This window comes from Schistocerca gregaria, chromosome 6, assembly GCF_023897955.1.
Source record: "Schistocerca gregaria isolate iqSchGreg1 chromosome 6, iqSchGreg1.2, whole genome shotgun sequence".
Lineage (NCBI taxonomy): Eukaryota > Metazoa > Arthropoda > Insecta > Orthoptera > Acrididae > Schistocerca > Schistocerca gregaria.
The window spans coordinates 499,141,629-499,168,182 of record NC_064925.1 but is presented as its reverse complement, the minus strand read 5'-3'; the positions used below and the strand labels follow the sequence as shown (position 1 = coordinate 499,168,182).

Here is a 26,554-nt window from a genome sequence, read left to right as displayed (position 1 = left end):
GGGACTGATGACCTCAGAAGTTAAGTTCCATAGTGCTCAGAGCCATTTTTGAATAACTTCGGGGATAGGCTACAACCCTGTCTCACTCCTTTGCCAACCACTGCTTCCCTTTCATGTCCCTCGACTCTTGTAACTGCAATCAGGTTTCTGTACAAATAGTAAATAGCCTATCGTTGCCTGTGTTTTACCCCTGCCACCTTCAGAATTTGAGAGAGAGTATTCCAGTCAACATTTTCAAAAGCTTTCTCTAAGTCTACAAATGCTAGAAAAGTAGGTTTGCCTTTCCTGAATCTATTTTCTAAGATAAGTCGTAGGGTCAATTTTGCCTCACGTGTTCCAATATTTCTACGGAATCCAAACTGATCTTCCCCGAGGTCGGCTTCTACCAGTTTTTCTATTCGTCTGTAAAGAATTCGGGTTAGTATCTTGCAGCCGTGGCTTATTAAACTGATAATTGGCTAATTTTCACATCTGTCAACACCTGCTTTCTTTGGGATTGGAATTATTATATTCTTCTTGAAGTCTGAGGGTATTTCGCCTGTCTTTGTTAGGCCTGGTTTTCCCAAGGCCGTCAGTAGTTCTAATGGAATGTTGTCTACTCCCGGGGCCTTGCTTTGACTTAGGTCTTTCAGTGCTCCGTCAAACTCTTCACGCAGTATCATATCTCCTATTTCATTTTCATCTACATTCCCTTCCATTTCTATAATATTGTCCTCATGAACATCGCCCTTGTATAGACCCTGTATATACTTCTTCCACCTTTCTGTTTTCCCTTCTTTGCTTAGAACTGGGTTTCCATCTGAGCTCTTGATTTCCATGCAAGTGATTCTCTTTTCTCGAAAGGTCTCTTTGATTTTCCTGTAAGCAGTATCTATCTTACCCCTAGTGATATGAGCCTCTACATCCTTACATTTGTCCTCTAGCCATCGCTGCTTAGCCATTTTGAACTTCCTGTCGATCTCTTTTTTGAGACGTTTGTATTTCTTTTTGCATGCTTCATGTACATATGTAAGGAAGACGTAATGAAGGAAATGTACAGCATACTTAGCACCAAAATCTGGTTAAATAAAAAACAAAGTAGCAGAAATAAGAATAACGGCTCTGCCAGAGTGGTACACCGATTTTCGTCAGATCAGCGAAGTTAAGTCCACCAGGCTTGGCGAACACGGCCATATCCACCGATAGCTGTTAGCAAATGGTGTGCACTCAGCCCTTGTGAGGCTAACTGAGGTGTTACTTGATTGAGAAGTAGAGGTTCTGGTCACGATATAAAATGTAAACAGTTTACATAGCAGTGTTACTGTCTATTATTCATAATAAGATTTTGATTCGTTTCCCAGGTTGAAGGAACAGCTCCGTGGAAAACGTTTTGAAACAATTGACGAAGCTTCTCATCAGGTCACTCGAGTAATCAAACAGCTCTACAATGCAGGTGCGCTATCCGAAATTCAAAAGTTGCCAAAACGATCGGAAGCTGTCATAAGCTAGAATGGAGATTATATTGAAGACCTGTAAAGATATTTTGTAAAATAAATTAGTTTCTTCTGTTCTATCCTACAGTTTAAAGAGCGTTTCAAATTATCCTCGTAAATAGTATTTGGGACTTGCACGGAACCTAAATAAGCCTACATAAATGCATTAGAGAGATGGAAAATACAGTAGTCTGCATCGTTCCATTAATTTTGTTATGAGATAAGCATATCCTACCACTCAGTTTCCTCGCGGGTTGGGCTTAGAAGTGCACCGATAATTCGAGGTGCCAGTATTGATTGGAAACAACATGAAATCCAAGAAAGACTACATGAAACGTTCCCGACAGAGACGTTTCATAACCCCGATGGCCCACGAGAAAGACGATGGACGGAATGTTCTTGCAATGTTAGGGTAGGGGTGGAAAAAATCGATACCAGTATTTTAGTTCTGAATAACCTGTGTTTTTCGATATCTGTTTAGTCTTAGCTAAAACAGTTTAATTTTTTACTAATAACAAGGTAAAAAATCGTCATATCAATTTTGCCATAGAAGCAGTGCTAAAATTTTTGGTTCTTAAATAAAACTTTTTTAAAAACGAGTCATATTTATTCGTAAAATGGACGTTGTGGTCATCATGTTATGACATTTCGCTCTCGCTCTCGTCGCATCCGTTTCCTTCAGTTTCGCATATCTGCTGGAGAGAATGAGACCTACTTGTGCCGCAGCCCCAATCTCATATCGATTTTAATCTCCTACTCCTTCATCTTCATGGAAATTTTTAATCTTTGTTCGAGACCTACGTTTATTACTCGACTTTAGCCCAAGATACACCTAAAGCACTGAATAGTGGAAACACACAGGCCGTGATTTGCAAACTACCTCACATAACAGAAATACAACCTTGCTGGTATAAAAGCGCAAGTACGCAGCAACGGTAGCAGTAACCTAAAATCGGTTATATCTGAAACTTAAATATCTTCAACATTTCGCGGCCCTGTCAGCAACTGAATTAATATTAATTTTAATAATTAACAGCCTCAGTTGTATCGTTTACCTACAATTTACCTAGGTTTCAGTCGGGGTAACCCAACCTTCTTCAGAATAACAGTAATTACCGTTTGTCCTTAGTGGATATCGTCAAGCTAAATCTACAGATTCATAAATTATCGTCAAACTGTAAAAACGTATCTGAAACTGCCTCGCCCACACTTCGCGACCGCGATGCGGCAGCCACAAGTGCTGTACTGGAACTGGGTGGGAAGTGGGGCCGAGGCAGTTTCAGGTAAGTTTTTACAGTCTGACGAAAATTTATGAATCTGTAGATTTAGCTTGACGATGTCCACTATGGACAAACGGTAATTACTGTTATTCTGAAGAAGGTTGGGTTACCCCAACTGAAACCTAGGTAAATTGTAGGTAAACGATGCAACTGAGGTTGTTGGTTATTAACATTAAAATATCAGAAACTGGTTATTGTGAGCGGTTTAAACAGCTAGGTAACAATGGAGACGAAAAGAACCGGTGCATCCGAAAACAGGTTGTTTCAGCGATGACTGCCATTCCTGTGCTACTGCATTTCCCAGTAGTCTTCCAGAATAAAATATATTTTTATCCACGAAGTGGGGAATCTGAACAAAGTGCTAATTATCTTCATGGAGATTCTTTTAATACTAAAGCAGTCCCACGCTGACTGACAGTCCGTGCGAAAGTATTTTTTCCTTACCTTTTCATTTCTTCGGACCTAGGAATCACATGACCCGAGTGCCTTCCTTTTCTCAGCAGTACTTCGTTACTCCTTTGTTTCATTTTGACTGCGGCATTAGATATAATTTGCATAGTTGCCTTTAGGAGAAACCTTATAAGGGAAGCCATTATAGCCGTGTTATATTTTATCCTCAAGGGGTTTCATATTATTGCAGTGCTAATTTCTGCTAGCTACATTGTTTTGTTAGGCACAAGTCAGTTAATTGTCCTATTTATACTCGTATATTTTTGTTGACTGGAATTGCCCCTTGAATTCACGACGCCAAGTAAGCGTCCTGAGAGTACAAATTTGACTTCAGAAAATCTTGTACTCTCATACCATTTACTCTTAAGAGGAGCGTAAGTGTTGCATCCAATCTCCACTATGACGACAGCGTTGATGAAGCGGCGGACAAAGCAGAAATGAGAGAAAAGTACAAGACGAGGTTCAGTCTACGACTACGCTCATTATAGCTTATTTCAATACATAGCCGTAGTCGCATGTAAGTTGTTTACTTTTATTTTCACACGACTGGTTTCGATCTTCTAAAAGATCATCTTCAGAAGTCACATTTCTTGATGGCCGTTGGAACCGTTGGCGTGGAGCAGGTCTCTCTGTGCATATGTGGAGAACACGGCTCTACGGCCATCAGGGAATGTAACTCCTGACCAGGCAAGGGTCGATTACCTTAACCGTCCTTGACGTAGTCCGATCTTGTGTTCCGTCTCGGATGATCTCGATGTCGACGGGACGTTAAACCTAATCTTCCTTTCTTCTTCCAACAATGTTCAAAAAAAAAAAAAAATGAACATTCGCTGATTGCGTAGGGACATATTTTATTCCCTGCTGAATTTTGTAGGAATAAATTCTTTAGTGATTAATGCTGTCCGTTCGCGGTAACTGCGTGGTAGCCGGCACGGTAGCTCAGCGTGTTCGGTCAGAGGGTTAGCTGCCCTCTGTAATAAAAAAAACGGAGCTAATGGATCAAACAACGAACTGAAACGGGCGTCCTACGACGTCCGCCCCGAGCAGATACAACGAACGAAAGTGAAAAAAATGAGGTAAAAAAAAGTGGTCAGCGCGACAGAATGTCAATCTTAAGGGCCCGGGTTCGATTCCCGGCTGGGTCGGAGATTTTCTCCGCTCAGGGAATGGGTGTTGTGTTGTCCTAATCATCCCCATCGACGCGCAAGTCGCCGAAGTGGCGTCAAATCGAAAGACTTGCACCAGGCGAACGGTCTACCCGACGGGAGGCCATAGTCACACATTTATTACATTAGTGATTAATGCTGTTAACAACCCAGACAGCTGCACCACACGAAGAGATTTTCTACACCTGTTGTCTTATCAGCTTGTTTCAGAAATTATTTATTCACAATTACGGTGTTGATTTTTACTTATATGGTAGGAAACAGGCCTCAAATACTGGAGGGTTTTTCTAAAAATCAGTATGAAATGCGATCTCAAATGACTCTTTCGTGACGAAGCTGGACTTTCTAGCTACTGCGTCTCCCAGTTAAGTGAAAGCATTTTTATGGTAGCAGCTTGGGAAAAATGGGAGGCCGGTATATGGGTTAGGCAGAGAGGAAACACGAGACGGCACTTTGCGCCCGCGGCGTTTGACGCCCAGAAGGATATAAATCAGCGGTCGGACGGCCGTGCGCCGCTAGGTGCTGGCGGCGCTACCTCGTTTCTGGGAAAAGGGGCGCGCGGACGGAGAAGTGAAGTTACGGCCGCTGCCACCTCCCGCGCGGCGACGTCAGAGGCACGCTCTCGGAGGAGCGGCCGCGTCCCCCCAGGGTCACATCAATCGAGCCACGGCGGCCCGTCATGTGACGAACGCCTCGCGTGTCGCCGATCCGCTCCGCGCAACGCGACGCGTCTGCTGCCGCCGCCCCACGCGCCCACAGGTAAGGACGGCGCTCCCAGCACATCTCTCGCATGACGCTTCCGCTGCCTCTTCGTATCGCTACTCTCGGAGGGGAAAAGACAACGACGCTCGTTCCACTTGTGTTGTTGTAGTCTTCCTTCTCAGAAGCTCGTTCCACTTATGTTGTTGCAGTCTTTCGTTCTCAGAAGCGCGTTCCAGTTGGGTTGTTGTAGTCTTCAGTTCTACATCTACATTCATACTCCACAAGACACCCAACGGTGTGTGGCGGAGGGCCAGAGTGATTTGGTGCAGCTCTCCACGCTAATCGATCTCGTACAGGTCTCACCACCACTGCGTAACTGCTGCATTCTACACAATACGTGGGAAGACTTGCCAGAGTGAAAAGTAAAAATAGGCCTACATAACAGTCCATACAATCGTAACAGAAACATAGCGTTTTTCTTTTGCATTTTGGTATTTCGTTTGTTATGAGTTTATTTATCGATTGTCATTTTTTATTTATAAGCTACCTGTTAGTAGCCTTTGTTTCGTGATCTTTCTGACGTTTCGCCTCCAGGAATGGCCGGCATTGTCAAAGCATCACCCTCTTCATGGATACTCTGCAAATCACATTTAAGTGCCTGGAAGAGTGTTCATCGAACCACCTTCACAATTCTCTATTATTCCCATCTCGTACAGCGCGCAATTGCATTTTGGCATTTCAGTTGTTATGGGTTTATTTATTGATTTTCATTTTTTATTTATCAGCAACCTGTTGGTAGCCTTTGTTTCGTCATCTTTTTTGACGTTTCGCCAGCAGGAATGGCTGGCATTTACAAAGTTTCACCCTCTACATCTACATCTACATGGACACTCTGCAAATCACATTTAAGTGCCTGGCAGAGGGTCCATCGAACCACCTTCACAATTCTCTATTATTCCAATCTCATACAGCGCACAATTGCATTTTGGTATTTCGGTTTTATGGGTTTATTTATCGATTGTCATTTTTTATTTATAACCTTCCTGTTGGTAACCTTTGTTTCGTGATCTTTCTGACGTTTCGCCAGCAGGAATGGCTGGCATTGACAAAGCTTCACCCTCTACATCTACATCTACATCTACATCTACATGGATACTCTGCAAATCACATTTAAGTGCCTGGCAGAGGGTTCATCGAACCACCTTCACAATTCTCTATTATTCCAATCTTGTACAACGCGCGGAAGAATGAATACCTATATCTTTCCGTAAAAGCTCTGATTTCCCTTATTTTATCGTGGTGGTCTTTCCTCCCTATGTAGGCCGGTGTCAACAAAATATTTTCGCATTCGGAGGAGAAAATTGGTGAATGGAATTTCGTGAGAAGATTCTGTCGTAACGAAAAACGCATTTCTTTTAATGATGTCCATCCCAAATCCTGTATCATTTCTGTGACACTCTACCATATTTCGCGATAATATACAACGTGCTGCCTTTCTTAGAACTTTTTCGATGTACTCGGTCAGTCCTATCTAATAAGAATCCCACACCGCGCAGCACTATTCTAAAAGAGGACGGACAAGCGTAGTGCAGGCAGTCTCCTTAGTAGGTCTGTTACATTTTCTAAGTGTCCTGTCAATAAAACGCAGTCTTTGGTTAGCCTTCCCCACAACATTTTCTGTGTGTTCCTTCCAATTTAAGTTGTTCGTAATTGTAATACCTAGGTATTTAGTTGAATTTACGGCTTTTAGATTACGCTGATTTATCGTGTAACCGAAGTTTGAGTTCCTTTTAGCACTCATGTCGATGACCTCACACTTTTCGTTATTTAAGGTCAACTGCCACTTTTCGTACCATTCCGATATTTCTTCCAAATCGTTTTTCAGTTTGTTTTGAACTTCTGATGACTTGATTGGTCGATAAACGACAGCGTGGTCTGCAAACAACCGAAGACGGCTGCTCAGATTGTCTCACATATCGTTCATATTGGTAAGCAACAGCACAGAGCCTATAACACTACCTTGGGGAATGTCAGAAATCACTTCTGTTTTACTCGATGACTTTCCGTCAATTACTACGAACTGTCATCCCTCTGACAGGAAATCGCAAATCCAGTCACATAACTGAGACGATATTCCGTAAGCACGCAATTTCACTACCAGCCGCTTGTGTGGTACAGTGTCAAAAGCCTTCCGGAAATCCAGATATACGGCATAGATCTGAAATCCCTTGTCAGCAACTCTTCAGGTGAATAAAGAGCTAGTTGTCTTTCACAAGAACGATGTTTTCTAAACCCATGATGTCAATAGACCGTTTTCTTCGAGATAATTCATTATGTTCGAACACAATATATGTTCTAAAATCCTGCTGCATATCGACGTTAACTATATGGGGCTGTAATTTAATGGATTACTCCTACTACCTTTCTTGAATATTGGTGTGACCTGTGCAACTTCCCACTCTTTGGGTACGGATCTTTCGTCGAGCGAACGGTTGTATATGATTGTTAAGTATGGAGCTAATGCATCAGTATACTCAGAAAGGAATCTAACTGGCATACAGCCTGGACCAGACGACTTGCATTGCTCAAGTCGAACTCGCGGCCGCAGATTATATGTACCTACCGCACCAAACCCCCAGGGCTTTTTCATGGTCATTTCCGGTGCTGTTCTCCCCTTGCTAACTGCATTACTCGTTCACTGCAGCACGGGAATCCACGAGCAGTTCATCCTGAGGCTTTATCCTTTCTTGTTCAAGATACTGCCATGTTTGTGTATTTCTCCAGCTTCTCTGGAAAGCAGGTGTGATAACTCTTCTCTACGGCAAGAACTTCCGTGTCAGAGAACTGTACTATGCGATCGGTCTCAAACAGTGCATGCTCCGGCACGGCCGTTTTCTCCACCTGCGCAAACCTAGCAATGCCTCTTATGTTCGGTGATTCTGGTGTTAATTGACCATACGGACCAGTGGTCGGTCTCACAGGTAGGAAGGCAGGAACCGCATCGGAAATGCCCAGGGAAACGGCCTTGGACGTTGGCGCGCCAGGTACATATAATCTGCGGCCGCGAGCTCGATTCCAGTCCACCACCAGAAATTGAGGGTTGAAACATGTACGTTTGAAGTGACGTAACTAACAGTAGTCCGAAAGACGATTGTCAGTATGGGAATGGCATTTGAACGTGTATTTTAGAAATGTGAAAATGTACTTTATCTCATCGCTTATACGCTTTGCCCTGTACTGAACTTCTCTGACTGCGAGAATGTAAACAGCCAATAACTTTAAAGCAAACCCAAACTGCACCAATTTACGTAACACAAAAACTGAATCCGATGCAACACTATTGATTTGAAATTGGCCCTGGTAATAAAACAAAATATGCTCAATTTGAAAATAATGGCCCCTGTGTTTAATGAATGCTATCCCTGAAATAATAAAATTTCTTGCCTTTATCTGCGCAATGATAACGCTCTTCGCACTGCTCTCTCTTAGTACTTTAAATTGTGTAGTTAGCAGACAGCTGTAATGTACGGCTGTTGCTTAGAATACATACACTGCTGGCCATCAAAATTGCTACACTAATAAGAAATGCAGATGAGAAACGGGTATTCATTGGACAAATATATTATACTAGAACTGACATATGATTACATTTTCACGCAGTTTGGATGCATAGATCCTGAGAAATCAGTACCCAGAACAACCACCTCTAGCCGTAATAACGGCCTTGATAGGCCTGGACATTGAGTCAAACAGATCTTGGATGGCGTGTACAGGTACAGCTGCCCATGCCAACTTCAACACGTTACCACAGTTCATCAAGGGTAGTGACTGGCGTATTGTGACGAGCCAGTTGCTCGGCCACCATTGACCAGACGTTTTCAGTTTGTGAGAGATCTGGAGAATTTGCTGGCCAGGGCAGCAGTCGAACATTTTCTGCATCCAGAAAGGCCCGTATAGGACCTGTAATATGCGGACGTGCATTATCCTTCTGAAATGTAGGGTTTCGCAGGAATCGAATGAAGGGTAGAGCCACGCTACGTAACACCTGAAATGTAACGTCCACTGTTCAAAGTGCCGTCAATGCGAACAAGAAGTGAGCGAAACATGTAACCAATGGCACCCATACCTTTACGCCGGGTGATACGCCAGTATGGCAATGACGAATACACGCTTCCAATGTGCGTTCACCACGATGTCGCCAAACACGGATGTGACCATATGATCCTGTAAACAGAAACTGGATTCACCCGAAAAAAATGACGTTTTGCCATTCGTGCACCCAGGTGCGTCGTTGAGTACACCATCGCAGGCGCTCCTGTCTGTGATGCAGCGTCAAGGGTAACCGCAGCCATGGTCTCCGAGTTGATAGTCCGTGCTGCTGCAAACGTCGTCGAACTGTTCGTGCAGATGGTTGTTGTCTTGCAGACGTCCCCTCTGTTGACTCAGGGATCGAGACGTGGCTGCACGATCCGTTACATCCATGCGGATAAGATGCCTGTCATCTCGACTGCTAGTGATACGAGGCCGTTGGGACCCAGCACGGCGTTCCGTATTACCCTCCTGAGCCTACCGATTCCATATTCTGCTAACAGTCATTCGATCTCGACCAACGCGATCGCCAATGTCCTGATACGATAAACCGCAATAGCGATAGGCTACAATCCGAACTTTATCAAAGTCGGAAACGTGATGGTACGCATTTCTTCTCCTTACACGAGGCATCACAACAACGTTTCACCAGACACCGCCGGTAAACTGCTGTTTGTGTATGAAAAATCGGTTGGAAATTTTCCTCATGTCAGCACGCTGTAGACGTCGCCACCGGCGCCAACCGTGTGTGAATGCTCTGAAAAGCTAATCATTTGCACATCACAGCATCTTAATCCTGTCGGTTAAATTTCGCGTCTGTAGCACGTCATCTACGTGGTGTAGCAATTTTATTGGCCAGTAGTGTATTAACAAAATCGAATATGACTGAGACAATAACTTCTTGAGAAAAATAGTTAATCTGGAACGACATGGATCTGGGAACTGGTATTGACTTGTGGTAAGAAACAATATGGCAGTAGCGTTAAAACTTGTATTTTGGCTCTTTAAAATTAATATTGCTCACAATTAACACACAAAAAACTGATTATACATTGGACGCGATTGCAATACATTGTCTCAGTCATCACTTAAGAATAAGTGCATTGCATTAGTAACAAACTACTTCCTTTACATTGAAAATAAAAAATCACCACTGCCAGTAACGAGTAAGTATATGATAGCATACCTCAGATACAAGACGTCTTTACACTTGAGTGTCCTTCATACATCGCCCTATCTAAAGTTACTCTAACTAACACGTCTTTAAACTTGAGAATCCTCCATACTTTTCTCCAGCTAAAGTCACTCTTACTACTACGTCTTTACACTTGAGAGTCATTCATACTTCTCCCGATCTAAAGTTTCTCTAACATATTACCCATACCACCTTCAACCAACGATCGCTGTTGAGCAGCTACGCTACTACACAGTGGATACTATATTTGACCATCTCTGGTTTAATAGAAAATTTTCTTACAAAATTTTACCTTTCAGGGTGAAGCTTTGACATTGTCAGCCATTGGCGCACAACGTCAGAAAAATCACGAAACAAACGTCAACAAGTGGCCACGAAAGCCTTAACAATTTATTATTCATAGTTTACTGTCTCTATTTGCGTTTACATATTGTTATTTTGCCATTTCGAGATAGTGAGTCCAACTGTAGACGGTAGAAAATGGAGTGTGAAGAGGAGAAATCGGAATATATTCTTCTGTTTAAATTTAGTAAAGGGTTGACAGCAGTGAAGACAGCCAGAAACTTTTGCGCTTGTATGGGGATAATGGCACTCGGCAGAGTATGCCAAGAAAATAGTGTCCTCGTTTTAAGAAGAATTGTTTTGACGTTCGTGAATCTCATCGTTCAGGGAGACCTTCGGGATTTGATGAATATCGTTTAAACGCTTTAATCCACAATGAACCAAGTCAGTGTACTCGAGAAGTGGCAAATATTAAAAACTGTGATCATTCTACCACCGTGCCGATGTGGCCGAATGGTTCTAGGCTACAGTCTGGAACCGCACGACCGCTACGGTCGCAGATTCAATTCGTGGCTCGGGCATGGACGTGTGTGATGTCCTTAGGTTAGTTAGGTGTAAGTAGTTCTACGTTCTAGGGGACTGATGACCTCAGAAGTTAAGTCCCATAGCGCTCAGAGCCATTTGAACCATTTTTTGACATTTCCATTCAATCGGGAAGGTTAAAAATCGAGTGTTTGGATACCTCATGCTCTAGGCCAAAATCATAAAGATAGGCGGGAGCCTTATGTGCATCTTTGCTTGCTGGTCGTCAGTTGGCTCGTGAACAACACCGACCATTCCTATCCTTTATCGTTACCGATGACGAGAAATAGTGTCTTTATGCTAACATAAGGACAAGAATAGAATGGTTGAGTCCAAGCAAAGCAGCATCTCCCCGTACAAAGACCTGCGCGCATCCATAAGAGATAATGTTATTCTTCTGGTGCAACAGCGACGGTGTGGTTCACTACATATTCCTTCCTCGATGACTAACGATCGCTGCTGACATAGATTATCAACCACGGAGACGTCTTGCAGACGCAGTCCAAGAAGAACGACCAAAAAGATTGCGTGAAGTGATGTTATTCCACGATAACGGCCGCCCGCATTGTGCTAGACTGGCAAAAAACACTATACAGGAGTCGGGGTCGAGAAGTCATTCAGCGCCCAGCTTATTCACCTGATCTTGCGCCCTCAGATATTCACCTTTTCCGTTCTCTATCGAATAACCTTGTAGTACTTCCTTTTCAGATTAAAATGCACTCCGAACATGGCTCGACGAATTCCACGTGGTTTCTACAGTCGCGAAATCGAAAAATGACCCCAGCGTTGGCAGGCTATTGCAAACAGTCAAGGAGAATTATCATGGATGACTAAAGTTTCGGTTATGTGTATCTTCTGCGTTTATTCAACTTATGGAAAGATGCTACGAATCTTATGCACCAACCTAATAAAACTCACCACAGAAGCACGGCTGGGCGAAAAACCTAAGAACAGTGACGTACACAACCACTGCTCACGAAAACACATTTAAGAAGCTCCGTTCAACCCTTATTCATATACTGGATGCTCTGTGTCTTCAATACGATTCCCATTTCTTCTTCTATCACGTCATCAGATTAGTTCTGCCCCTCGCAGAGACCTCCAGTGTACTCTCTCCACCTATCTTCTCCCTTCTTTGCATCTAATAGCAGAACTGCCATTGCGTTATTAATGGTGCCGCCTTTGTTTTTAATTTCACGGAAGGTTGTAGTGGCTTTTCTATATGTTGCATCAGTCCTTTCTGAGACCATTTATGCGTCGATTTCTTCACCTTTTTCCTGGTTACCCACACCTCCTATTTATACTGCCTGACAAAAAACGTAAGCAACCGTTAGTGGAGGAGGAAATGCAATGGAACTTTAGGTGTTGAGACAATATGTGATATTGTTCCAGTGATTACGAAATTGAATCAGTTTTACAAAGAACTTGGCGATATGAACGCACTTATCTGTATGATGTGGCACCTCCTCTGGCACTGATTACGTGGGGAAGACTGTCATGAAGCTGTGTATCCTCTCCTAAGACAAGATGTCCCACTAGTGTTGTAACTGGTCTTTGATATGTTCGATACTGGCACTGGAACAGAGTTTACATCCGAGATGGTTCCACACTTGTTCTTTTGGGGACAGATCTGATGATCTTACTGGTCACGGAAGTGCCTCAAAATCATGTAGACTTCATGGAAAAATGTGCCATGTGGGACGAGAATTTGTCTTGCTGATAAATGGACCCACGATACTGTTGCGCGATAGTTAACATATGAGGATGTCCGTGACATACAGCTGTGTCGCCGTCTCAATCACTACCAGCTGTGACCTTAAGTCGTATCCGATGGCTACTCACACCATGACAGCAGGAGGAATACTGTTGTACCTCTCCAAAATATTGGAGTGGAACACCTGCCCAGGTCACCCCATACTCGCTGAGCGATCATACTCGCTGAGCGATGATCATCCACGTAGAGCGAAACTACGAGTCATTGTTGAACATTGTGTGATGCCATTCATCAGCAGTCCATGCTTCCTGATCATGGCACCATTCCAAACACAGCCGTTTGTACTGAAGTGTTAGCAATAGTCTACTATGGGACAGTAATTCCCCAGGCTGGCTGCTACTAATTTCCGACCAATGGCGTGGGATAACAGAATGTTGCAGGGAGTCCCGTATTTGTTCCCAGATGGTATGTGCAGATGTGAAGGGGTTACGATGTGCCAGTGCACAATATGATGATCATAATTTGTGGGCATTCATTTCAGTTCAGTGCCCAGTCAGCATTTCCAGAAAGTAGCAACTCTGATGGCCTTATTATTTGCTTCGATGGAGCTCTGTGTGGTGCAAAGTTAATCCAGTAGAGGGCATATGAGTAAGTGGTCCAGATCTTATGTTGTTCCACAGTTGCAGGCCACGTTTCCATTATCTGTAAGGATGCCACACTTTTGCATCCTGGTCTTACAATGTGGGATGTACAACCTAAAACGAGTGAGTGATTTCCAATCAGAGTATGGCAGATCATTTCATGGGCTAGTTCAGCAGCTCACACTTCCATCTGGTGACGTGTTTAGACTCTGGTGTTCGTACCATTGGTTCAGTCCTACTGATGAAGTTCTTTATAGATTTCAATCAACAGACTAAAATTTGAAGATCATGCAGTGGATGACGGAGATCATTGATCTGTTTTGCCCTCTCCACACCGGCAGGAAAAGCCCTTCTGACAGAGAGGCGACCTATTTCAACAATCGGGTGGACTGGGCCGACTGGAGCTGGCTTAATACGTCCCGACAGACTCTGGGCAGCCTCAAGTTCGAGCAGAAGCACTCCACGCACGTGAAGTGTACTCTGCAGCTGACACGCTTTGCAAGAGCAGAGGTTCTCAGTTCGTGAGAAATAGTTTCTCAGGTGGTGGCTGTGAACTTTCTCAAAACACTGTTCCTTGAACTGACCTTCAGCCTGGCGTTATGGCTATGTCTCCTGAAGGACAGTCTACAGTCAAGAGTGAAACTCTTTAATGGGCTGGCATTGGTACAAATATTAAAAGTATAGGACCGAACACATTGCCTTGAGGTAGGCCGTTCTTCTGTATGTGTCATCTGCCCTTCTTAACATAGAGAGAAACCTAGAATCTTCTACTCTGCAGGAGCGTGTATATGGGGGTGTTAGTTGGTAATCACTGGTGAGTTGGTAAACTTTCTGTGCCTGACAGTGTCGTAGGCGGCTGTTAAGTCGACAAAGGCAACTCCAGTTACCTAACTCTGTTCAAAAGCTCCCTTAATGTGCTGAGTGAGGCCCCATATCTGATTAGAGCATGATTTTCCATCTTATTGAGGAATGAACTTCCCTTGGAATATCCAGTTAATTGATTTACGAAAATACATTCGAATAGCTTGAGGTAGTGGCACAAAGATATTGAAGGAGAGCTGTTACGGTCGTTTGGCTCCTTACCGGATTTCAGCAGTGCAACCTCTCGAGCTCTCCTCCAGGACCTTAGCTATGTAGTCATTGATCAACTTAATTATCCAATGCAGTGTGGTCCACCCGAACGTCTTGATCTAGTCTATTCTGAGATCATCGATTCCAGGAGCTTCATCCAATTTCAATGTGGAAATATGGGATTCCAGTTCATTTATGGACAAAAGCTCTCGGAAGAGATGGTTCTCGCATCCTGGGACTCGTTCCAGCTGTTCCCGTGTACCCCGACTTTTAGTCTTGCCATTCATGTGTAACTGGGCTGCAACCAGATATGTTTTATTATTGGGGTAAAGTTTCTAGAATTCGTTGGTTAGTTAGTAAGTTTATTGGTTTAGCAAGTTAGTTGGTTAGTTACTAAGCTACATATTCCATAGGCGATTTGATCGATTTTTGGAACGTGTCAGTTTACTGGTAAGCACACATGGCTAGTGTCAATATTAATGAACATGTTACAATTAAATACTAGTTTTTTTAAATTTTGTTTCAGTTTTTAAATTGATATTCGTTCTTGGAAAAGAAGCAGTTGTCCAGGAGGAATAATTTAGTTTAGGCTGAGTCACCGTTGAGGAGACTGCACGCCTACCTGTTTACCTCCATTTCGAGGTTATCTTCCAGCGAGGTCCATTTAGATATACAGTTTGCTAAGATGGTTTGCAACAACTCCTCAGCAACCTAAATATTGTCCTCAGCAAATGGCCTGCATCAAAAATATCCCTATAGCGATGCATCAACTGTTAACTGGGCAGGACATTAATTTTTATCATCGTTGTGCGAAATGTGAATGCATTTTCCAGAGTAATAAGGAAATATTGTATGTCCAGCTCTACAGAGCAGAAAGAGTTGTATGGATTTGTACTGTCTGAATCTCGAGCATTTAATGGGAAACACGTTCTTCCAAGGCACACGTTGAGGTCTTTTCTGCATGAAATGTTTAAGTTGTGTCTTAACGCGTTTGTTGTGAAAGTAATTTTCATCAGTAAGTATCTAATGCAGTGCTGGACACAGTCACAACCGCTAAACATCTAGGAGTATGAGTCAGTAGCGAAATGAAAGTGGAACGACAGCGTAAAATGAGATTTACGCGAAGTATCCTGAGATAATGTAACCCAGCCACAAAGGAAGTAGTTCACAATACCATCGCACAAACGATTCTTGCCCATCATTCTATTATTGCTATCAGGCAGGATTATTGGACGCGACAGCGACGCGTTACGCCGTGGGTTTACGTAGCAGGCGATAGAGCGGCAGGGAGACGTAATCAAACCACAGTGTCTGACGCTACGACGTAGCAGTCAGCATCACGTAGTGTTCAACTGCTAAATATTCCGATAGAGTGCGTTTCAACAAGCGCCCAGTACCGTTTACTATCTCCCACTGACACCTTGTGAAACCATCCTGACGGGAAAACCAGTGAAAGTGATATTCAAGCTCGTACAGAGGCTTATTGCCACTTACACTAATACTCAAAGTACTCTGCCTTGCAGAGGAAGGTGACTTACGAGGCCCCTAACCGGTCAATATTATTGCACAACACTTCTGGATGCGCAATAATACTGAACGTGTAGATGTTAGACTTAAACTTGGCGCAGTAATATTGAGCAGATCACACACTTTCGAAATACACTGCGCTGCTTGGAAATATCGTGCGTCTGTGGAAAGTATTGACAATACCCTTACCCGTCTCTCACGCGGTACCGTCTTTGTGTTCGCTGTTCGCTCTTTTTGCGCTGAAACTGAGTTCAAAACAAGACGAGAGAGCGTTGTTATTAAACTGCATCGAACTTATAAATAAATGCAGACACTGGGGTGTTGCGGCAAACGAGCATAAAATAGCAATTTTACAAATGAATCGTACAATTTTTTGCTCGGAAAACAGAGGTAACGGTACCCTACAAACACGAATTTTTTTAAGAAAATTTAATTAATGCAAAGTCATGAATAACATTATACACTCCTGGAAATTGAAATAAGAACACCGTGAATTCATTGTCCCAGGAAGGGGAAACTTTATTGACACATTCCTGGGGTCAGATACATCACATGATCACACTGACAGAACCACAGGCACATAGTACAGGCAACAGAGCATGCACAATGTCGACACTAGTACAGTGTATATCCACCTTTCGCAGCAATGCAGGCTGCTATTCTCGCATGGAGACGATCGTAGAGATGCTGGATGTAGTCCTGTGGAACGGCTTGCCATGCCATTTCCACCTGGCGCCTCATTTGGACCAGCATTCGTGCTGGACGTGCAGACCGCGTGAGACGACGCTTCATCCAGTCCCAAACATGCTCAATGGGGGACAGATCCGGAGATCTTGCTGGCCAGGGTAGTTGACTTACACCTTCTAGAGCACGTTGGGTGGCGCGGGATACATGCGGACGTGCATTGTCCTGTTGGAACAGCAAGTTCCCTTGCCGGTCTAGGAATGGTAGAACGATGGGTTCGATGACGGTTTGGATGTACCATGCACTATTCAGTGTCCCCTCGACGATCACCAGAGGTGTACGGCCAGTGTAGGAGATCCCTCCCCACACCATGATGCCGGGTGTTGGCCCTGTGTGCCTTGGTCGTATGCAGTCCTGATTGTGGCACTCACCTGCACGGCGCCAAACACGCATACGACCATCATTGGCACCAAGGCAGAAGCGACTCTCATCGCTGAAGACGACACGTCTCCATTCGTCCCTCCATTCACGCCTGTCACGACACCACTGGAGGCGGGCTGCACGATGTTGGGGCGTGAGCGGAAGACGGCCTAACGGTGTGCGGGACCGTAGCCGAGCTTCATGGAGACGGTTGCGAATGGTCTTCGCCGATACCCCAGGAGCAACAGTGTCCCTAATTTGCTGGGAAATGGCGGTGCGGTCCCCTACGGCACTGCGTAGGATCCTACGGTCTTGGCGTGCATCCGTGCGTCGCTGCGGTCCGGTCCCAGGTCGACGGGCACATGCACCTCCCGCCGACCACTGGCGACAACATCTATGTACTGTAGAGACCTCACACCCCACGTGTTGAGCAATTCGGTGGTACCTCCACCCGGCCTCCCGCATGCCCACTATACGCCCTCGCTCAAAGTCCGTCAACTGCACATACGGTTCACGTCCACGCTGTCGCGGCATGCTACCAGTGTTAAAGACTGCGATGGAGCTCCGTATGCCACGGCAAACTGGCTGACAGTGACGGCGGCGGTGCACAAATGCTGCGCAGCTAGCGCCATTCAACGGCCAACACCGCAGTTCCTGGTGTGTCCGCTCTGCCGTGCGTGTGATCATTGCTTGTACCGCCCTCTCGCAGTGTCCGGAGCAAGTATGGTGGGTCTGACACACCGGTGTCAATGTGTTCTTTTTTCCATTTCCAGGAGTGTAGATATTTGTGTGTGTGTGTGTGTGTGTGTGTGTGTGTGTGTATCCATTATTGCCCGAATATAATTCTTTAGTGCACGTATAACTGCGTAACACTTTTCCATAACTGAGAGTTATCATACTAAAGGGCTAAGCGCATAAATTGTATTTAGGTGGTATGTGAACAGGGCTTTTACGTACTCCAAGGACTATCTCAATGGTGGCTGGTGTAAATGCCACAAAAGACAGTTAATGGCATGAGAGGTAACTCCTATGACTTGCTCACGCTAAATGGGGTAAGTGCAGAAAGTGTTACACGAATTGGCTATACTGGACACAGAGATTATACACTTCCGCTTGCTCCAACTGATTTGTAGCCTATCTCTTGCGTATCTTCATTGGCGTTGGTGCTTGCAAGTGAATGAACACAAATGTTTAGTTTCTGGCAACAGCTTTTCAGCTTATAACTGTGACTTTACAGTTATTGGGAAAAAAGAACAAACGTGAGGAAGCATTTTGTTCCTAATTATGTAACGAACACCGCAGCAACAGCTTGCAATAAGCAACCACTAAATTGTGCAAATGAAAGGTAATTATTTTATGGACTTTCAGCAAGAAGGTGAGATGATCATTAACACAACTACAGTTCTGCTTCATGGATTAAAATCACCACGTCTGGGGTACTTCAGAAAAAATGGCACTTGTCTTAAATAAAGGGGATGGGAAGTAGCTCTCAATACCGTCAAAACTACGGCAGTCTATTTCACGAAACGGCGCCCAGTCCTCCGCCGTAATATTTCGATTGCAGGCGAGTAGGTGCCCTGGTCCCCGATCACCACCTACCTCGGGGTCCGGATGGGTCACAAGTTGCTCTTCCTCTGTCATGCGGAGTAAGTGTTGAAGAAATGGTGGCGAAGTGAAGATTTCAAAACAATCGCATTCAGTAAGGCCCTGTCGCAGAAGGAATGTCTTCAGAGGAGAAAAGAGACCACAAAAGCACGACGGAATATCTACCTGAGCTGCGCAAATGGTTTTAGAGTGAACTGTGCCATGGGTGAACAGTAAAATGATTGCTAGAGATGGAAATATTTCAAAACTTCTTTCGTGGGCATAGCCCATTTAGTATTTGAATGGTATTATTTAGAAAAGTCAGTGTTTATTTGCTATTTTTGAATTATGCCAGGTGTTAACTAGCTTTCCTAAAGTCAGTGAGCAAGTGTTACTGTGTAGTTAGTGCATCCATACGTTCACATTATTTGCACTAAGTTTACTATCAATAACCTAGAAAGTACATTTTGTCACATAGCCCCTTTAGCATGATGACCCTACAGTTACATCTTAAATACATTGAAGTGAAACAGCACAAATTTCGAGTTTTCGATAGAAATGTCAGTAGTAAGGTATCGTTTTGTAATATAAAAGCACTACCTTGGTGAAATTGCGTTTCTCGTTGCAGCATTCTGTTTTTTGATCATGGGGAAAATGGGAATCCCCACAAATTTTTCCAGGGAGAAGGGGAGGGGAGCAAGACTCTAAAATTCCCAATTTTTATATAAATGAGTTGGTTAATTTCGATACGTGTCATACCATAATAACTAAATTCTACAAGTGACACCAAAAGCACAATATGTGTCCCAGAGAATTGATGGCTATCCACTCAATATTTGTTATGGGTGCATTACTTTGATACTTAAAACCAACAAACAAAGTTATACAGCGACTGATAAAATCGTAGTATTGTCTCTTTGTGGTCAGCCACGTAGTGTTGTATTTGGCTAAACGACAGGTTTAGTGGAATCACGGGAAATTTTGTGACGAATTAAAACTCTGTACCTCAGATACCAGGGGCGGAAGGAGAAGGGTGGGAGGCAAGTGCCTATGTATGGGCACGCCAAAGTGTGGGGACAACCATCTCCAGTAGTAAATGTCAGATCATCAACACGTGAAAAGTTATGATAATTTTTTTCCGTTCAAACTCAATTATTTCAGGAAGTTTTCGGGTATTGATCTTTGTCGCCCTTCGAACCAGTTTTCATGCACTTTTTTCTCTATTAGCTAGAAAGAATAGCAGAGAAGTGCAACATCATTGAGCGCCTAGGGGCAACACAGACTCAAAGGAAGGCCTCGGCTCTTGTTGGTGACGTCACGGCAGCTATGCAAGGCGAACGCCAGGTCTGTTGCAGGCAGAAACGCCTGGGCGTGCTTATCTCTATCAACCTCTTATGTTAGGACAAAATGTTTGGTATTGTTTTGGATTCTGCAGTTTCATTTAGATGAAAGATTTTCTTACTATCGTAAAGCTACAAATGAAGATCACAGTTCTGTATTACTGAATCCTGTGGAAACAAACTAGATCAATATGGGAAGATGCTTTGCCCCATTGCAAGCTTCGGAAATTTTACATTCAAGTAACTATACTTACTTGATCCATTTTGTTATCAAAACTTACCCCAACCCCCTTACAATTAACTCGATTCTTTAATTAATTTATTCATTTTCGTTTGACATCGTCACTGGAAATGTGAACTAATGTACATGTGTAAATGTCCAACTGTTGCCAGTCATTAGATTACAGTCGTTTTCAACGAAAGGAATTCTAAACAGTAAACAAAATAGCTTCATACATCGAAAATACTGCTGAGTTTAAACTTTTTTAAACAAAGATAAATATTCCCCTCTTGCAACTGAAAGGAGAAAGTTTATAAGATAAAAAAATTTATTTGATAAAACAAGTATCTCTCTTTTGCCTCTTCTTCTGTCCCCCACCCCCTCCTCCAATGTGTACAATCGCAAGATATTTCATTAACATTCAGTGCTCCTCAGCCCATAGTCAACCAAGATGCCTAAAGAAGACCACCAATATGTTCACAGTTTCTTGTAAAAGCAACCCAGTACAAACGTAACTTCCTCAGATTTACAAATGAGGTAAAGAAGCACGAATTCTGTTGCTGCTGGACCATTAAGTTGTTTTTGTATGTCAATCCTTAAAACAGGTGGAAATTTAAGTTTAGGAGTACACTATATGTTAAGAAGTGTAATGAACTGCACAATTAATTGATTGCAGAAATCTCTCAGAACAATGTGTGTTGGTCAACTACCGCCAATAGTTTCACATTTTCCTGTGTCAGACCTGGCGTTCGCCGTACGTAGCTGACTTGACGTCACGAACAAGCGCCGAGACCTTCCTTTGAGTCGGTGTTGCTAGGGGCCGCTGTAAAGGACGGATTCGAATATACATGGAGATCAGAGAAGAACGAGAGTGATACCCGTGCCAGCAAGACACTCACATCTGTACAGCAGGGCCTGCTCTCAGTTTAACGAGTAGGAAGGCTACAGCAGCCAAGCAGCTACTTGACGTGCGCTCCACTGCATCACGTACGCCACAGCGGCCAGCTGACTACAGCTGCGAGGAGTGAGTACACAAGTAAAGCGTCACTTTTGTGAAACGCCGTAATTGCCTCTCATTGCGACACAGAAGTTTAAAATTTGGCTCAAAGGTGTCTACAACCTTCCACTGTAATGGTGCAAAAGCGTGGTGCACATGTGGAAGAGAAGCGGGGGGGGGGGGGGGGGGGGGAGAGGAAGGTGGGTTTTATGGTTTTATGACGACACGATTAAAGCATTCAACAGAACTTGTTACATGAGCTTATAGTGGAGGACGTCACGTCGTACTTCAATTACTTAAGAATGGATGAGCATACATTTCTGTATGTGCTCAGTGAAGTGTATCCTCATAGCACAAAGCACAATATTCACTTAAGAACTGCTACATCTGCAGAAGACAGGCTCACAGTAACAGTCCGATTCCTTGCTACAGGATTGGGTTAGATTAGGTTAGGTCACGTCACGTCAGGCCTATTTTTGTATTCAGGGTGCCTCACGCTGTAAAGCGCCTTATGAGCTTCATACATCTCTATTAATTTTGCAGTTGTCGGCACACACCAATTGTATTTACCGGCAATGTTTACAAAAACACTACAGACGACAGAACGCTGCAGCGATGCTAGCGCTCAATGTGGTAACATGTCACATTGCAGTGAACAGCAGACAAGCGACTTCTTTGATCAAATCTACAGCGAGGCCCTAGATTTGATCAAATATTAGACGACATTTAACAAAGTTCCCTCTTACACCATCAAATATCTTTGACAAAGATATTTGACAAAGAAATTTGACAAGTGTAATACCGGCCTAAGCGACGCTACAAACTGCAAGGTGTCGCACCACGCAAAAAGCAGGCCAGGGCTCAGAGGTTCATTTGAGCTATAATGTGGGTTAATCCTGTCACATTGGCACCAAATTTCACTACAATTGTGCTCAACGGAACTGAGGACGTGACATATAATGGGAAGGGCGTGACACGTCTTTTTACCCATATTTGTACCCCTGCTTTTGACCCTTCTGAGATAGAGGTCAGAATGGCGACACCCAGTGTTGAAATCATTCGGGTTTCTTATGGGTGGCCTAAGAACACGTTTAAAGACACCGCCACTCAGAATCGAGTCGAAAAGGTCTCAGAAGGTAGCATAAAGGGCGTCAGTGAAACTACTCCTTCCTTAGGAGCGTTCATTTTCACTCATATCGCGGGCTAGAGACGACATTTTGCACTCCAGCCTACAACAGGATGACGTTCTTGACAAATTTTGCTGTTCGCCCCCCCCCCCCCCCCCCCCCCCCCCGCGGACAATTCAACCCTTTACTAAGGCCAACACGCGGCTGCACCCAGACTAAACGTGGTCTTACCACCAAGTTTTCTTTGTTATACGAGGGATCCGTCAAAACGATTCCACGGAATCTGAACCCGATCCGAAGAAGAAATATGTGCTTAAGCTTTATCAGAAATGGCTCTGAGCACTATGGGACTTAACATCTATGGTCCTCAGTCCCCTAGAACTTAGAAGTACTTAAACCTAACTAACCTAAGGATATCACACAACACCCAGTCATCACGAGGCAGAGAAAATGCCTGACCCCGTCGGGAATCGAACCCGGGAACGCTGGCGCGGGAAGCGAGAACGCTACCGCACGACCACGAGATGCGGACTAAGCTTTATCATCCCTCCGTTTTCGCCCCTTTCTGTGCTCGGAGAAATGTGACATTCACACACATGTGGGTGAAATAACAAATGGTCTCTCTTAAGACCCCTCAGTTCAGCAACACCCTTCGTGCCACTCAAGCACCTTTATTGGGCACTTCAAAAATGTCTTTGTACAGAGGTACTCATTCACCGGTGCCTACCAGCATGCATGACAGGCAACCACTCCACAGTAGCTGACTGCATGCAAAATCAGAGGGGTGTTGGGTAGGTTGTCTACCTGGCCGGCAGGTAGAGATCGGTAGACGATGCCTTTGCACAGAGACATTTTTATAGTGCTCAATAAAGGTCCACAGGTCCACCGATGGCGATACTGAACTGCGGGTACCCTTTGCCATTCTATTCACGTGCGTACACACGCCACAACTTTAAAACTATATGACACCTCACGAAAATATTTCGAAGTATTATGTAAGCTAATAAAAGGGATCAATGAGAGGTTAACTACGAAACAAAATAGGTGAAATAGGACAAGAGAAGAACTAGCCATTTCTTTCGTGTACGCTGCACCCTTTGTGGTTTCCTTCTTGTTAACATACTAATAAACAAAATTTTTCCATTTCAGTTTCGCTACATCGCCCAGCAGCTGTCCTTTCCGACTGATCAACACAGCATCGTCGGCACCTCACTAGAAATTGTACTTTCTCAACTTCTTGGTAAGTTTTTTGTTTGCATGTTTCCACTGCATGCATCGCTAATTCTCGATACAGCTGCAATGCACAAAAGAATTGAAGGGTAACTCATTCGAAGCCTCGTAATTATCTGCCATTGCGACACAGAAGTTTGAAATTTTGCTCAAAAGTGCATACAACCTTCCCCTGTGATGGTACAAAAGCAGTGGCGCCCTGCGATCTCAGCCTCGGCGACATTACAAGCAGCAAGGTGTCGAGGACTGTCGACACATGCGGAAGAAAGACCACAGCTCAGAATGTTACACTATGTGATCAAAAGTATTCGGACACCTCGCTGAAAATGACTTTCAAGTTCCTGGCGCCCTCCATCGGTAATGATGAAGTTCAATATGGTGTTAGAACACCGTTAGCATTGATAACAGGCATAAGTTCAATCAGGTGCTAGAAGGTTTGTTGGGGAATGGCAGCCAGTTCTTCACGGAGTGCTGCACTGAGGAGCAAAAGAACAAGGGTTGCAAACCTCCTCCATGGAAAACACGACCACACCGTACCTCCACCACCTCCGAATTTTAGTGCTGGCACTACACACGCTAGCAGATGACGTTCACCGGGCATTCGCCATACCCACACCATGCCATCGGATCGTCACATTGTGTACCGTGATTCGTCACTCCAGACAACGTTTTTCAACTGTTCAATCGTCCAATGTTTACGCTCCTTACACCAAGCAAGGCGTCGTTTAGAAATTAACGGCATGATGTGTGGCTTATGAGCAGAAGCTCGACCATGAAATCCAAGTTTTCTCACATCCCACCTAACTGTCATAGTAGTTGCAGTGGATCCTGATGCAGTTTGGAATTCTTGTGTGATAGTCTGGATTGATGCCTGCCTATTACACATTACGATCCTCTTCAACTGTCAGCAGTCTCTGTCAGTCAACAGAAGAGGTCGACCTGTACGCTTTTGTGCTGTACGTGTCCTTTCACGTTTCCACTTCACTATCACATCGGAAATAGTGGACCTCGGGATGTTTAGGAGTGTGTAAATTCTCGCCAACAGACGTATAACACAAGTGACACGCAATCACCTGACCACGTCCGAAGTCCGTGAGTTCCACGGAGCGCCCCATTCTGCTCTCTCACAATGTCTAATGACTACTGAGGTCGCTGATATGGGTTACCTGGCAGTAAGTGGGAGCACAATGCATCTCATATGAGAAACGTATGTTTTTTGGGGTGTCCGGATACTTTTGATCACATAGTGTATGTGAATAGTAAGGTTAGTTTATACTTTTTCACCTTCCGTTTCGCTCCCTCCTGTAGCGTGATTACATTGACATTTGCATGAATAAAACGGCAAAGGGTCCCTGTAATATCTCACACTGGCGCCAAATTTCATCACAACTCTGCCCAACGCCACCGTGGACGTGTCACATTATGGGAAGGTTGTCACTCCCCTTCTTACCCACGTTTCACTCCTTGTTTCGACGCGTCTGCAATAGAGGTCAGAACCGCGACTCCGAGCGTTGAAATTACGCGGGTGTCTTACGAGATGCCGAGGAAAAGATTGCAGACAAACAGCCACTCAGTATCGGCACGGAAAGGCCTCACGGGGTGGCATAGAGGGCATCAATCCAATCACTCCTACCCGTGTAACGTTGATTGCCACGAATTTCGCAGTCGAAAACGCCACTTCGCAGTATAATCAGCAACAGAACAAAATTATTGATAACTTTTGATGCTGCTGACAACCGTCTTTCGTTTTTTTCTTTAATCTCATTTTTATCGTCATTGGTCGTTGTATTTGTTCGAGGCGGATGTCCCGCGAAGCTTGTTGAAGGTCATGGGTGATGTATACAGTCAGTTTTTTTTTCCATTACAGAGGGTAGCTAAGCCTTTGACCGAACAGACTCAGTTTCCGTGCCGGCGTCCCCACTGAATGTGATTGGGAGTGCACCGCGACAGCGATATTTGATCTGGTATACAGTGTGGAACCAGTAGGAACTGTTCAAAACCATTTGACGAAATTTGAATGAGATCTGAAGAGCAAGGGATGTTCATGCTTTCTAGTCCCCACTGTTTCGCGCCCTGCTGCGGCGTGATTACGGGGGGATGCTACATTGGCATGGTTGTTGTTGTGGTCTTCAGTCCTCAGACTGGTTTGATGCAGCTCTCCATGCAACTCTATCCTGTGCAAGCTTCATCTCCCAGTACTTACTACAACCTACATCCTTCTGAATCTGCTTAGTGTAGTTATCTCTTGGTTTCCCTCTACGATTTTTGCCCTGCACATTGCCCTCCAATGCTAAATTTGTGATCCTTTGATGCCTCAAAACATGTCCTACCAACCGGTCCCTTCTTTTTGTCAAGTTGTGCCACAAACTCCTCTTCTCCCCAATTCTATTCAATTCCTCCTCATTAGTTATGTGATCTACCAATGTAATCTTCAGCATTCTTCTGTAGCACCACATTTCGAAAGCTTCTATTCTCTTCTTGTCCAAACTATTTATCATCCATGTTTCACTTCCATACATGGGTACACTCAATACAAATACTTTCAGAAACGACTTCCTGACACTTAATCTATACTCGATGTTAACAAATTTCTTTTCTTCAGAAACGCTTTCCTTGTCATCGCCAGTCTACATTTTATATCCTCTCTACTTCGACCATCATCAGTTATTTTGCTCCCCAAATAGCAAAACTCCTTTACTACTTTAAGTGTCTCATTTCCTAATCTAATTCCCTCAGCATCACCCGACTTAATTCGACTACATTCCATTATCCTCGTTTCGC

At 44.1% G+C, this 26,554-nt stretch overlaps 1 protein-coding gene across 8 annotated transcripts in view; it reads left to right on the top strand.

Moving 5' to 3' along the window:
* Positions 1-26,554, top strand: part of LOC126278050 (uncharacterized) — a 420,814-nt gene that overhangs the window by 154,794 nt on the left and 239,466 nt on the right. For all 8 annotated transcript variants that reach the window (XM_049977851.1, XM_049977854.1, XM_049977849.1 and 5 more), the window contains one exon: positions 23,693-23,783. The gene's annotated coding sequence lies outside the window, so the exon portion shown is untranslated. The remainder of the gene's footprint in view (positions 1-23,692; positions 23,784-26,554) is intronic.